General features: G+C 46.3%; 1 protein-coding gene across 1 annotated transcript in view; it reads left to right on the forward strand.

Annotated features, from left to right (window-relative positions):
- The first annotated feature begins 3,588 nt into the window (after nucleotides 1-3,588).
- ADARB2 (adenosine deaminase RNA specific B2 (inactive)) overlaps nucleotides 3,589-15,916 on the forward strand; it is a 515,069-nt gene continuing 502,741 nt past the window's right edge. Inside the window, exon 1 of the mRNA XM_085630113.1 lies at nucleotides 3,589-3,720. The gene's annotated coding sequence lies outside the window, so the exon portion shown is untranslated. The remainder of the gene's footprint in view (nucleotides 3,721-15,916) is intronic.

Genomic DNA, 15,916 nt, shown 5'->3' on the forward strand with positions numbered 1-15,916 from the left:
GCTGGAGGGGGGCATTTGTCCTCCTCCCTGGGCTGGTTTCGGCCTCGGGGACACCATCACTTGGGGCTCAGCATATTTCTTTAAGGGGTGGTATACGTGGCCCTCCTCCCCAGGCTGTTTTTTACCCCGGGGACCCCATCCCCCAGGGCTCATACTCTAATTATGGGGGGGTGGCACACAGACCTCCTGGGTCGATATCGCCCCATGGACCCCATCCCCAGGGGCCTGACCAATTAGAAAAGAGGGACCATGGACTCCTTCCCCGGGCCAATTTCGGCCCTGGGGACCCCATACCGCATGACCCAGCCAACAAAGGGTTGGTGGCCTGGTGCACACCAGGGCATCTACCATTTCCTTGTTGGGAGCTGAGGGGGGAGACCCAAGGCCTCCATAGCCCCACCTGGCTCATCGCATCCAGCATGAGCCGGCATTGCTCCCACCCACAGTCTGCAACTGAAAATACTTCTCCCTGCAGGAGGGAGCAATATTCAGATATGTTCCCCTGCCTGCATCACCGCGGGCAGGCAAACAGATCTGAAGTCTGCTCTCAGTTGACGGGAGTATTTCTAAAGGTCCCACCAGCTGGGAGCGGACTTCGTGTTAGCTCTCGCTTGGAAGGAGCTTTGAAATTGCTCCAAGCAACACAGAGCAAACAATGGGTTCCCTGCCTGCACCAGTGCGGGCAGGGAAACCACTGTGTCCCAGGGTTTGGCACCCAGCCACATAGCAGGAGTCGGCTCTGGGTGGTTGGGTCCCAAAGACCATTAATGGCTTTGGGAAGGGGGCCCTGAGACCCCCCTATTACTAATCCAGCTGGGATTGGGTCCCCGGGGCTGAAATCAGCCCAAGAATGAGTCTGCATGCCTCCCTCACCATTTCTCAACTTTGGCGTGTGCTCCCCTCCGAATTTATATTATTGGCCAGGCCCCAGGAGATGGGGTACCTGGGGTCCAAATTGGCCCAGAAGGGAGACTGCGTACCCCCTTCCAATTTATAATAAGGCCAAGCCCTGGAGGATGGGATCCCCAGGGCTGACATAGGCCCAGGGAGGGGGTCCACGTGGCCCCTCTCCCCTTATAAATATCGACAATGTCCTTGCAGATGAGGTCCCTGGTGCCAAAATTGGCCTAGGAAGGGGGCCAGCATTATAATATTATTAATTACCCCCCAAGGACCTGGCCCGTTTGTGGGTAAAAATGCCCCCCTGAGGTGTCCCTCTGGGAACCCATCACCAGGGCGAAGGGGTCAGGGTATTTCTACCCTGCTCTTTATTTTTGTTTTTTCTTCTTGGGACTCTGGCCAAGTACTGAGTTTCAAGATGACTGCTACCACTTCCTTTTGCTCTTTCACATAGAACGAGGGGAAAACCTCTGTGGATTGTTTCTGTGCCCCACCCTCCACTTAAACAATCCTGCCAACAACACAGGCACCCTTGCACCATGGGGCAAGGGTGCCTGCTTTGACGCTAGGCTGCTGAAATGGCATCAGCGCAGGGGTAAAGGACAGGAATGCACTGTATTAGATAAATACAGTGCATTCCTACCTTTTTACTTTGGCGTAGGGCAGAGCAGCAAAGTGACAAGCTGAACTGCCCTATTCCACATCCCCATAAATGAGGACCTTAGTCTCTTTTTTGCAGCTTAGAATCCTCGAGCGGGTCAAGGCTGCTGGTTGTATACTGGAACATCATAATGAAATTGGATATGCTTGCCACAAGGGTCCCTGAACAGGTTTCCTGATTGGCAAAAAGCTGTGAATGGGACCTACTTCAAATCTTTGCCCACCAAGTTTGTGCCTTGATCAGATTCATTTGAATGGTTGGTCCCAGTCCTCCAGAGGTCTGGAAGTCCCAGCCTTTCAGAGATTGCTGGAGAAGTCCAACTGGACACAGCTATGGGTCCCAGGACCTCAAGAACAGCATGTATTGGGGCAGACTTTACTCCAGCCGGCACCACCAGTAGTACTATTCCAGGTCGAGTTGCTACTGGTCAGGTGGGCACGTTAGGAAAAAAGCCTATTGCAGCTTCTGCCCCTGTAGTCACACAAGAGGTCAGCCAACTGACTCCTGAAGTCCACTTACTTGTCCTAGTTACAAGTGGGAATAGGTCTAGCCCTTCAGGTATCTTCACAGGTCTCAGAATGCAGGTGCAGTCCTTCTGTTATTCCACAGTTCCAGTGTGTGCTCTGAGGAGCTGTTTGAGGGGCCAATGTTTGTACAGTTCTGTAGCCAGTGGGTGGAGGTGTCTCCTGGACACTCCCTGAACCATGGGGTAAAACGTTTTAGTGTCAACCCTATGTGCTGTTATAGTGTACCCTGTTTGCCCTACAGCAAACTATTCCGGGGTGCGTTTTTCTTAGGGCAATACATGAAGGCACAGGCCTTCTGCCCTCGAAGGGAGCTTGTATACTGGTCAGGGAAATGTTTAAGAAAACAGGCAGTCCCCTTATCCTAAGCTGCACCAAACTGAATTTGGGACCAGCTCCCCCTCCCACTTGACTAGTGACCATAGGCCTAAAGAAAAACACTTTTTCTTCCCAAAGTCTCCCCTTACAATAAAATATGAATGAACAAGCTTCAGTGTGTCTGTCAAGTTAATGAAGTTCCTAGAACCTCCCCAGGTATCTTTCCTGAGCTGATATGTATCATACTCACTACACCCAGTCCATCCTGTCACCACGTCCAAGCCATTATCTCTGCTCTGGGAGCAGATGTCACACCTAATTAAGGTCAAGCACCAGCAGTGTAGATATTGTCAGGCTAATGCAAATTAGCCTCCAGGACCTTCAGGCAAGGAAAAAGTAACTTTATAAAAATTACTTTTCCTAAATATTTAAAACAAATCTAACCTCCCCATTGGGTTGTCTTTTTAATCACCAATAAAAAAAAATAGCCGTAGGACCATTTCTCTAGCTTGTACCAAACCCAAGACAGAAGAATTCATATTTTAATCTACACTCTAGTTTTTCTTATTGAACAGCCAGAGTCGTTGACAGTGAAAATAGCTTTTGGGGATTATCATGTCAATATTACATTTCTATATGTCCCTCGTTTAAATGCTAGTCCACCTATCTTGTGGTCTGTGACCCATTAATATTTATGGGTGACCCATTAATATTTTGAAGGAACTTTTTCCCCTGTCAAAGGGTTATTTAACAGGTCGTACAGCTGATTTAGTCAAGCTACCTTCGCAGAGTTGAAAAATGTTTTCCTTGTCACATTTGTGGATGCACAGTAATTGCTGGGGTTCACTTGTGACATTTAACTTTTCATGCAATGCGTGCATAATATAGCCTCATGGGAGAATTAAATATGCCAATTAGGGAGTGGCCAGAGAAAGCGTAAAATGGTTCGTTTTAAATGAGCACTTATGCTGTGGCCCAGAAGATTTTAGCAGCGCGCTATTTAAATAAATGGTATGGGGCAGGGCTGGCCTTTCTCAAGACAGAGTAGTGGGTGGCAACAATTGGAGCACTCCCCTGCCTTCGTGCTACTTTTAGGCCTCCTGATTGGATAATGGGAGCTGAGGGAGTGGGCTGTGGAAGAGTTTGGCTGTGCAGCTCTGATTTCTGCATAATCGGCACCAGGACTGATCGGCACGCAGCAGGTGTGCTGTATTCCATGTGTTGTTGGCTGTGTTTATTGCTCGGGATGGACACGGGCACCGGCTGCAGTCACAGCATAGCACTGCAGATTATTGACAGGCTGGGGTGTGACAACAGGTAAGTACAATGAGCTGCAATGACTCGCAAGTTGTGTTACATGCGTGTGTGACGAGATCATTCCTCGTAGTATTACGGAATGCCTCAGACTGCGCAGGTAAAATGGTCTGCACAGATTTTTCGTGGGTTTGTATGTTCTCTCTTTAACTTGTTTTTATTAGTGACTTGTTCTCGGACTTCTGGCTTGACTCGTTACGCTGCTAAAATGTGGTGTTTCGTTCTCTGTTTTGATTTATAATTGTCAGTTTTATTGCTTCAGCTTTCCCTGTCATCTTATGTGGGCAGTTGCTTTTAATCGTCACTTTGCAGTCCCTTTAAGTGGTGGTGGAAAGACACTTACAGAGAAAAGGGAAGGTGTTCTGAAAACCATTCCCAGGGGGTAGTGGTGACCCCGCTTCAGCACTTATCCCTGTAGCGTCGAAGCACCGGTAGGAGGTGGGTGAGGGTGTCTGGGCTTTGATTGACATTTCACCATCACTGCCAAAGAACACATTCCCCACCTGTTAACAGAGCTGGGCCAGACTTTTGTGAAATGAGATTTTCAACAGGAAGTTGCTAGTGAGGAGCCGGAAGGGCTGGGGCGGTGTTAAGATTGTGTCCTATGAAGCTGATAGAGTTTTATGTCAGAACACCAGAAAATAAATCAATTTATCAGCCTTTTGACTTCCTGGCATGTTCAGCACAGGGTGATGCCCTGTGTTATGGAAGTGGTCTGAAATGTGTCCTGGCATGCAGGGATAGTGTTGGTATCAATAACTGGCAACACCCCACAAACCCACCTGTACCTGGCATTGATTTCCCTGTTGCAGCCAGAGCAGTGCAAGGCCTGTAGAGAACTGCAAAGAAAATTCAGTGAAATTGGTCTTGTTTACGGGGGATGTATAGGTGGTCATGCCGTTTTGGGCATGCTGTCGCATATATATTACTAAACGGATTGTCTGCAAATACATTTTACTAAAGGATGGTGCAGTAGGGCATTGCCATTCACATACTGCACATTTTCACTGAAATGGGCATTACATTTTAACAATCATGCCCTTCTACTGATAATTTTATTAAGCAATGAACTGCCCACTCTTTAAAAAAAACTCCCCAGAACCTCCCGTATGATAGTCAGGCTACCTTGCTTAGCTTGCAACATAACACTGATCCACAACTTTTATGCCCTGCCACTTTCAAATGTCATCAGCCGCCACTGAGCACATGATTAACCCTTAGGTGTACGGTGGGTGTGCCTGGGTCCTTGCAATACAGCATCCCATATTTGTTGCCAGTGGATGCCCTGGCAACATCATGTTGAGCCTGAGACTATTTTGCTTCAAGAAGCCTCTAGTGAAATCCTTAACTCAAGAGAGTACCTTGCTTCTATTTTTTGCAAAGCAACTAAAATGACTACACTTGTGTAGGGTTACAAATGTCACCTGTTAAGTGTCTAAAAGGTTGACTTCGGGGATAGGCATTCAATATAGCAAATCTGTGGAAGATAGAAAGAACTACTATAAACTAGGCCTGAGCGTAATTTAAATAGTACCAGTGAAATTAACGTATTTTCGAGTAATTTTGGGAATTTCATGTTATGCTTCGTACATGACATCCCTGAAAATGGACATTATGCCACTTTGCGTAATTATGCGCCATTCACAGTAAAAATTTGCTGTGAGCGTGTAAATCGCAGTAAAAAATTACTGCAATCCACTGGAACAAAAGAAGACGATGGTTGTTGTTCTCATTGTTCACTGCTTTAGTTTAAACGTGTTTCGATCTATAATATAGCGCAAAATGCAGGATTTACATTTTGCGTAATTATGCGTAATGTCATGTAATTTTGCCCTAATGTCACATAAATATGCAAATTACGCATATTTGACACGCCCCTGATAAAAACCTAAACTTGGAGCATCACACACGCTCTCAAATTAAAATGACCCTAGAATACACACCCTGTGCATGTATAACCACAGTCTCAGCAAAAAGCAAGATGAGGAATTCCACAATCCCCTGAAGTAACACAATCTACTACCTACTTGGATGGCCCAGAAAGTATTATTCACATTCAACAGAAAAAACTCTGCATGTGTTAGTGTGGGAAACTGCTGAAATACCAAATTACAGCAAGTGAAGGTAGCCTACCCTAAATGGCCTACTTACCTTTGAATGGTTGTGGTAATTGTAAAATACCTTTATTGACATAATAGTACATCTAAATTATAGAGCAATACAAAACATACTGTCTAGTTATTGTTATAGGGGCCAGAATAAGGCAAAGACCTGATGATGGTGATAATGCGCAAATTGTAGGGAAGCAGACAGTAGGCACAACCCTATGGAAAGCAAATGTATAAATGATGGTCATCATTCAGAGTTTGCTTCAGAGACTGCACCCATGCCAGTTAGTTTGCTCCAACACTTCTTGATTATGTAGATTGTGTGTGCGCAATTGTGCGTCAAAATTTGGACCATGTTACAGTCTGTTCAAATGTCATTTTATATTACCAGGAGGACAAAGTTCCTGCGGGCAGGTGCAAAAAGTCACCCGGGCCCTTAAAAATAAATAAGGAGTGAAAGAGTTCCTAGTTTGAAGAACCACTCAGGTAAGTGGAGGACCACTCTGTGTCCTCTATTGCCCTCACACACCCCGAAAGGTGTCATGCTTCATCATTGGGCGGTTGCTCCTCGTAGGGCCGGCGCTGCAATTCCCTACGGGCCCCGAAGGGTCACTTTCTCGGAGATCTTTTAGGAACCGCCGGATGGTGCATGTGGGTATGTGGAAAGTGGGTTCTGTATGGAGGGTAAAAAAGGTTCGTGCAAGTGAGTGAAAAACATGGAGGGTCATCATGCAGCAAATTGTATAGATGTACCCTGAGCAGAATTAAACTGCTAAAAAATTGTGACCCTGAAGGCACAATATGCCCAGGCCTTTGATCCCTGATCCATACGGTGCCTAAAAGATCTCCGAGAAAGTGACCCTTCGGGGGCCCGTAGGGAATTGCAGCGCCGGCCCTACGAGCAGCAACCGCCCAATGATGAAGCATGACACCTTTCGGGGTGTGTGAGGGCAATAGAGGACACAGAGTGGTCCTCCACTTACCTGAGTGGTTCTTCAAACTAGGAACTCTTTCACTCCTTATTTATTTTTAAGGGCCCGGGTGACTTTTTGCACCTGCCCGCAGGAACTTTGTCCTTCTGGTAATATATACTAAGTCTTGGGAGCATGGACACTGGACCTTTTTTTAGCTCCTAGATCCCCCCTTCTTTTTGTGTTTGATACAAATGTCATTTTAGACATTGTCAGGTGGGGCACCTGTTGACGCAAAATTTCCCTGGCACAACTGCAGTCTCTGCGATCTAGCCATCATTGGAGATACACCATTAGGTAATGGTGATGGTGTCTCAGGCTGGAGCTGATAGTGGATGCTTTCCATATTATAGATAAGGATCACTGGTCTGGGCTACACTGCGGCACATTTTTAACTGGGTGCACCAGACAAGGACTAGGTAAGTGTGCAGTACAACATTGAGTGCACTCTTCTGAGTGCAGGAGCGAACCAGTTCGAACATAGTATGTTACTATGCATGCTATTACATCGCGTTCCATTACAATGCGGTCGTTACAACGACCGCGTTGTTAGAACACAATACCTTTACATCGCATGTCATTAGATCGGCTTGCTGTAGGGGGTGCGCTGGACTTAGGAATAGTATAATTAACTATTCCAACTCCAGCATGTGCAACATTAAGGAAGGTGTTGGAATAATAAATAATGCTATTCCTTAGTTTAGAGCGCCCCCTACAGCAAGTCGTTCTGACTTGCGATGTAAAGGTATTGCGTACTAACAACGCGGTCGTTGTAACGACCGCGTTATAAAAGCACCGCGATGTAATGGCAGCATTGTAAACGCTGTTTCCCAACCAGTTCTTGCACTGGGAACAGAGCATTAGTGAAAGGCAGACCGGCTGTTTGTAGCGACCAGTTCGAATTTCACTGTTCAGGCTGCAACCCAGCCTGCATTTTGAAGAGGACAGAGATCTCCGTGCTGGCAGTTACAGGAACTAACTGCACACACTTTTGGGGGGATGTCTGGGAAATCCGCTGGGCCTGCTATTCCAGTTCTGAGGGGTACCCTCAGGGTGCATCGACTGGAGCGCAGTCAGTGCACCTTATGACAGCCTCTTTTATTCTGTGCTGGCGTCAATAGTATGGCCAGGCACAAGGCCTAATGATTCCCTCCCTGCTCTGTAGTCACACATCCATGCAAATGAGGGAATGCCCCTTTGGGATTGTACTGGCACATATGTAGCGGTGCTGTGATCTGTATTGGAAACAGAGTTATACAGGTGTCTGCAGCCCCTTCTGTAATACCAAAGTGAACTTTACACCCCAGGCCACTAGGGATAATATGGCCCCAGGTTTCCACTGAATATATATTTTTTGTTTGATTGCTTTCCATTTAAAAAATACAATTAACATGTCTTATAATAAAGCTCCAAATAAAACATTGTCATTTACTGAATGTATGTGTGGCTGTTCATGGCCACCTACAACATGCCATTTTAGTACTGATAGGCCATGTTATTTGTTTTGAGTGTGTCAGCCACAGTGCCCATACATAATGAGCTCTGATGGTTTCACGGTATGTCATAATTACATGTTTTGAATTTTAACAGCGGGAATACTGTTTTCTTTTTATATGTATTGTTCAAACGCATAACTTGAAAGCGATACTTCTAAATTAGTTAAAATGGTTTCGTTGAAAGGCAGAACAACACTGTGCTCAGCAGAATGCCTCCGCTTTGATTACTGAAGAAAGGAGCATGGCCTGCGTCTTTTTCTCGCTCTCCTACTTAATTAGTTGTTTATAATAAAACACATATGAGAATGCAAATTATTGTCAAAACAGCTCGTTGCTCTTCTCAACAAGTTCTGCTTTACTGATGGAAGCATGAATCAAATCATTACATATTTTTGGCCTACACAACTTTTTTCTTCCTTTACAGAACATTTAATTTGTCATTTCGCTAACCATGTGAGTAACTCTCTGACTGGCTTACTGAGTGATTGCATGCATGAAGGGTTGATTAGGCAGGTGATGGAACTGCTGACTATGAGGCAGGGGTTAGCTTCCTGGGAGGGCACAAGAACAGTTAACAGAACAAAGGACAGCCTTAACACTACCTCTTTTGATTTGCAGATGCCAGGGAAGGGTTCTTCTGTTCACCCCAAAGCCCTCCTAGACAGCCAGCCTCCAGTCAAGGAGGGGAGAAGAAACAGTTTGAATCTTCTCAGGTGGAAAGTGAGCTCATCTAATTACGGGAAGTAGCCAACAAACTGAAGACAGACCTGATGTGTGGCAGAAGGGTTCTGCCATATTGAAACAGGGGCTCCTGGGCAATTTCACAGTAAGGCACAGGGGTCATGTTACAAAAGGAGATGAGGGACTGTGAGAACATAATTAGAATTGATTGATTTATCCAATCACTGGCTAGTGCACAGGATGAATCTGCCACCTCAAAGACCACCTCATCAGAACATTCCCTGACCTAGAAAAAGTAACTTGAAGAAAATGTTTCCACTGAAATAAGGCTACGGCTGGGAGAAGAGGATTCATCAAATACACCTTAATGGCACCCATGGACTGGAACTGGTCTCAAAGGGTCAGGTGGATGGCATCTTTTTTACCTGCTGTAGAGACACAAAAGATAGAAGGATACAGACTCCAAAAGGACCTAGCTGACACAGAGGACTGGGCTCGGCAGGAGATTTGGTTTGAGGGAGTTGAAGCCAAGCAACAAGGTTTGACGAACCAGTTGCTGCAGGAGTGACCAGAAGGAACTTTCCTAGCAGCAGGAGAAAAGTGGGACTTAGTCTTCTTTTCCAACTCAGAAGGATCGAGACAAGGACTGAGGCTTGCTCAGGAGAGTCGCTCCCTCAGTGGGCAAGAAAAACAGGTTCTTCCTCTTTGGAATTCTTTTCTACCTTAAAACAGTTTCAACTGGACCATGTGGTAAAAGTACCTGGATTCAGGAGCCCTTCCCAGTTACTGCTTCCAGCCCTGCCCCAATAGAAGATGTTGACATCCAAAAGAGTGACTCTGTCTAAAGGTAAAATCTTAGGCTGGTTCAAGGCAGCAAATGTATCCAACCGACAAAGCACCCTCAGCAGGCATGAAGTCTGACTTTGTCCCTCTTTGAACTGTTGATGCTACTGTTGTGCTCCCACTGAAAGGCTTCAGGGGGAGCATAAAAATGATGTATCCAACTTTGACAGACTGCAAGATTATGATTTCTATTTCAATAGCTAAACTTGGAGGTGAAAACGTGGACCAGGACGTCCCATTTAGTGAATCGTATCTCCAATGGCACTTCAATTGTTTTTAGGTGCTTTTTGTCTTAAACATTAAATATTCATATCTCTGATTCTCCTATCCTATTTTTATGATCTTGGCATCTTTTTGCTCATTGCATTGTCTCTCTTTTTCACATTGATTTGGAATTTGATGTTCTTTACTTTAAAATTGTTGATACTGCTTAAAATTAACATACGCATCTCTGGAGATTTGTTGTTGCTTGCACTATACCTATCCAAGTTGGAGTAGAGACACTCGCAGAACTATGGGGTTGATTACGATGGCGGAGAAACCGCCACCACCACCGGCAGCCTGCCGGTGGTTGTTTCGCCGCCATCGTGAAGCACTTCTCCGCCTGCCATATTACGATGGCGGGGGTGTGCTGGCGGATGCAAAGTCTGTCCTCCACGGGTCCGCCACAGGCAATCATTATGATTGCCTGGCGTAGCCACAAAGCATCTCTAAAATGGTGGCAGTTATGTTATGTTATGTTAATTGGTTTTTGTATAGCGCTTAATCACCGGCAGGTCTCTTAGCGTTTTAGAGGGAGTTGCCAAAGGGTCGTTAGCGTATACATGGCAGCACAGGGAAGGAGAGTTACACTGTGTCCAAAGCTTCCCTGAACAGGACGGTTTTGAGCTGTTTCCTAAAGGGGAGGAGTGCAGGTTCCTTGCGGAGGTAATCAGGCAGTTGGTTCCATAATTGTGGGAGCAAGACGGAAAATGCTCTGCCCCCTTTGGATGCGATGTTGTACCCTGGAGGGGCCAGGCGGCAGGCCTCGGATGACCGCAGTGTGCGACCGGAACATAATTCTCCAGTCGTTCCTTGATGTAAGCTGGGGCTTTGCCGTAAATTGCTTTATGGGCAATGCAGAGACCCTTGAATTTTGCTATTTGCTTCATAGGAAGCCAATGCAGTTTACACAGCAAAGGGGTGGCATGAGTCCCTCAAGGCAGCCTAAAAATCAGCCTGGCTGCATCGTTCAGTACCACCTGCAGTTTATTGGTGAGTTTCTGGGGGAGGCCGACATATATGGCATTGCCATAGTCTAGTCTGGATACGATTGTGGCTGACAAAATCATTTGTAGTGAGGCAGTGGAAAGGAGGGGGATGAATTTCCGTAGCTGTCTCATGAGGCCTATTCATGTTCCGACCACTGTGGTGACTTGGTTGGCCATGGAAAGCTCAGAGTCGATCTTTATGCCCAGGCTTTTAACGACGGGTACTGGTGTGGGGGTGGCACCCAGCTCTTGGGGCCAGAAGCGGTCACTCCAGGGATTATCTTTCAAGGACTTTTGTTTTGTCGGGGTTCATTTTTAGTGAATTGGCTGTCATCCAATTCACTGTGAACCTGAGGATGTTTTGCGCCAGATCCTGGGCATGGGCGGAATTGTCAATCCGGAGGATGAGTTGGGTGTCATTTGCGTAGTTGAAAACTCGGCAATCCATTCGGGCTAGAGCTATCACCAGAGGCTGAAGGTACATGTTGAAGAGGAGGGGGGACAGTGCGGAGCCCTGGGGGACGCAGCAGATGAGGGTGCCCCTATCCGATACCTGTTTCCCCAACTGGATCCCCCGGGACCGACCTGACAAGAAGGATTCTAGCCACTGGTGTGCCAGCCCGCGGATGCCCAGGTCCGTGATTCGAGCCAGCAGTTGTGTATGGCTGACTGTGTCTAACACCGATGATTGATCTAGTAAAATCAGGGTGCTCGGTTTTTTATTGTCAGCCATAATTCTTAGGTCATCGAGTACAGACAGCATCACTAGCTCAGTACTGTGATGGGCTCTGAAACCCACCTGTCGAGCCTGGAGTAGCTGGTGTTCCTCCAGGAAGGATGAGAGTGTCTTCAGGACATGTTGTTCCATGACTTTCGCCAGGAAGGGGAGATGGGAGATGGGCCTATAGTTCTTGAGATTAGCCGCATCTGCTCCAGGTTTCTTCAACAGGGGTGTGACTCTGGCCTCCTTCAAGTTGGAGGGTAAGTAACCAGTCTCCAAGGAGTTGTTTAGTAAGGCGAGGATCTGCCTTTCCAGCCCGGGAAGGGCCATTCAGAAGATCCTCGGGGGGGGGGCAAGGGTCTGCAGGGGAGTCCGATTTGGTGCGATTCATCAGTTGTGTCAATGATGCTGAATCCAGGTTAGGGAAGATGGTAAGTTGCTTGCCGGGAAGTGGGGGGACCTGATTCAGAACTAAAGAGCCCTGATTGATAGGGGTATTATCAATCTCTGAGCGATGTCCCTCACCTTCTGAAGAAAGAAGGTCTGAAATACATTGCAGTCTAGGGGCGCTGCTGCGGATTTCACCTCAGACTTTTGGCTGAGTTCTTTCAGTATTCTGAAAGTCTCTTTCTGTTTTTTGGCGCATCTGTAATTCTTGCCTCGTAATATTTGGCTTTTCTGATCATGATGGATTTTTTATATGAGGTAAGTAAGGTTTTATAGGGTGACAGCTCAGCTGGGTCGTATGCTTTACACCACCGCCTCTCGGCTTGGCGGAGGCGTTGCTTCCTTTCCCTCAGAGTCTCATTGAACCAGGGGGCCCCTTTGCCCTTGTCTCTGACTCTATCTCTTTGCTCCGGTGCCACTTTGTCTATGGCTCCTAGCAGGCACCGTCCGCCAGATTAAGATGCCGCATCCCAGCCAGCCTGTGTATGGCGGTTCAACTGCAATTCACAGGCTGGCGGGGATGTACTTTGGGGGCCTGTATCGAGCCCCCTTCAGCAGGGGCACTCAAGTTTTGTACTTGGGGGGCACCTATGGTGATCCCCAACATTTCCCTACACCATGTGGCAGGCACCGCGTGGTGCCTGCCACGTAGTGCAGGGAAATGCAACACTTGCATTTTTACCATTGTGGTGGGTGCTGCAGCCAACAGCACCCTCCACAATGGTAAAAAAGCACAATGCGACTGCCACAGTGGTGGTTGCAATGTAATTCCATGTGTGGGACCGCCGCCATATAGGCGGGCAGTCCCAAGCCCCGGGACGATAGCGGATAGACTAAAGTCCGTCCGCCATCGTAAACAGCCCCTATGTTTTGATCTAACCAGGTTGTGTCTATTAAGGTGATAGGGATAACCCTCCTAAATAATAACCCAATTTCTATTACTGATAATGGCAAAATGTTTACTTTTGCCTACTGCAGGTCATTATAGCAGAGATAGCATATTTCTACATTTTACTACATATTCTGAGCCCCAACACTTTTTTAATATGACTTACATAAACTGCTCCTAAGATCATTTTGCAGCCAATTGCTAGCTGTTCCGGTGTGTTTCATTTTCACTACAGATTCTACTTGTATTTAAACAACAAACACATTTACTGGCTGGCTTGGAGATCTAAGGGGCTAATTTGAGTCAAACAATTATATAACAAAGGCACTTTTATTTCTTCTTCACAAGCTCAAACACTCTTTGGCCTATTATCTTCTTCTAGTCACAAATTCACAACCCTACAAAATATCTTTTCTCAATTGTATTCTCATTTCCAATCCCTATCTCCTACCAATAAACCATCATCCATTACTCTCACTAATTTTTAACAAACCAATCCAACAGCTTCTTCTATTTATTAATTAATTTTTTCAATGCACTTCTAATTCAGTTTGCAATTGGCTTGGTTTAGTTCGGCAAGTTCTTCATTAACCACTTTTTTTTGTCTTTTGGATCATGAGTTCTTTTTTTTAGGTTTGACAGGAGGAAAAACACTCACTCTTTTAATGGATATTTTTTGGGTGATAATGGATGCTTTTGGGAATTAGCTCAACATCTATGGTGTTGTGATAGCTTCGTAGTTTACCTCTAAATAATAACTGTTTATGTTGTTGAAACAGTCTTCAATCAGGAATCGCTGTTTGGTTGAGGATGGTATTGAAGGTTTTTTTGGGGGCTTTAATGTAGTGGGAGACTTTTATGTTGACTATGTGATCTGTTAGGTGAGTAGGGAAATTCACTATTTGATTAACTCCAGATACCTAGAGATTTGGTTGCTGGTTTGATCCCAGGATTCTCCACCACAAAGCACTGTAATCTATAAATATCAATTACTATGTGTCGCGGGGCCATCTACGCCCGAGACCCCCTAAGAGTACAGGAGGGGGAATAGACTCACCGTACAGGGTCCTTTATGTCTCCCCAGCCCGAAAAACTTCAGCATTTCAGGAGGGGCCTGCCGGAGGAAGAAACCGAATATCTGGAACCCGACCCCTTTAACTGGAAGCAGGAAGCGGGAAAGGAAGTACGTCAGGACGACGTCACCGAGAGCCGACGATTAGAGGGAGACTCCGAGGAGGAAGAGGGAGATCCCGGAAGCTTCGGAGCGAGTCGGAGTTGGAGCACAGAGGAGCCGAAGACAGAGCGAGATCTGAAGGAGAGGAGCCGAGCCTCGTTACCCTCTCTCTGCGCAGAAGTGGTACCGCCGAGAGTGCCAGGAGGCCTCCAGGAAGGTGCTGCGCCGGGCCACGCTCCAGGAGGAGCGTGGCTGTCCAAGGTACGAGAGCGCATTGCGGGGTGGGTGGGGAGAAAGCCTGCTAAATAGTGCTCTTCCCGATTTCCCGCAATCATCCCGGACTCCTGCACATTCACCTCCCTTAGAAGTGTGTGTGGCTCTACACTGGTGCTCCCTCACTCTCTTCCCTGATGTATGCACATTAAGACAGCGTCTCACCAGTGCCCTATTCTTTCTTTTGTCTCCCTCAACAACCTGCTTTGAGCGAGGCTTCCCAAGACACAGGACGTCCTGAAAACCTGTTTCCCCTGTACAGACGCTACAAGCCAAGGAGTCGCCGAACTTACCTTCCATGATCCCTAAAAATAGAGTGGTGAAAGAAGAAGTGTTTTGTACTGATTTAATTTGATAAAACTATTAGCGCTATCAACTAATTGCAATAAAAGAATATCCTCATAGAACCTTTTTTCCCCTCCTATAATTGCCCGCGATTACATTATGATACTAGTTGTAAGTATTGTTGCAAAGTGAAAGTATTATGTGGTATGGGAGGGGTGCCTTACAATGTGATACTAGCACAATACACTAAGATGGACCCTGGGTACTCTCTCAGTACACCTTCTCTCAGTCCTGGTAGAGTAGCAAAGAGCAGGCAGGATACTTAGAGGAACATGTGTTAAGCATTTGACATTCTCCAACATAGACGTTAAATAATTGACACGACTTGAGAGAAATCAGACACCAATTTATAAAAATAGCTCTGTGTTTTACAAATTTTTAGACACCAAACCGACATCAATACATACAGTATAACTGGAGTTATCAATTTTCAAGCAATAAATAAATCAATACTTTGCAATGTAAAAAACATTAATGTTGTGGTCAATGGGAAAAACACATATTTGCAATCTATACTATAGAGTGATTTCAACGGAACTTGCTCAGAGTTAAGGTCTCGGGGAGACCTTAGATCAATTCACAACAGAATTTTTCCTGGCTCTGGCAAAGGGGGTGCAGAGGTGCACTTCCAGCTGTCAAAAGAGCTGTCAATCAGACTTGTGTGTTGAAATGGTTACCTTAGGAAAAAGGTACTTGTAGCGTGAGTTGAGCAAAACCCTGTGGAATTAAAGCAAGGAGCTGGCCCTGGACCAGGAGTTTCCAAGCAGATCCAATCCACCTGGCTCTGTGTACTCGGGTTCAGAGGTGCTCTTGGCTATCCATGGTGCTGCACCGCAGCCAGAGGAGCTGGCAGGCATGTCAAGAGAGGGTAAAAACAAATTCAACATCTTTATGGTGGAGCCACAGGAGTGGTTGGTCGCTCAAGCAGATGAATCTCTTTTCTTGAAGCATCAAATAAAGCAGGTAGTAGTCGGACTGACCACCAACAAGCCTTAGTACCT

This window comes from Triturus cristatus, chromosome 10 (genome assembly GCF_964204655.1).
Source record: "Triturus cristatus chromosome 10, aTriCri1.1, whole genome shotgun sequence".
Lineage (NCBI taxonomy): Eukaryota > Metazoa > Chordata > Amphibia > Caudata > Salamandridae > Triturus > Triturus cristatus.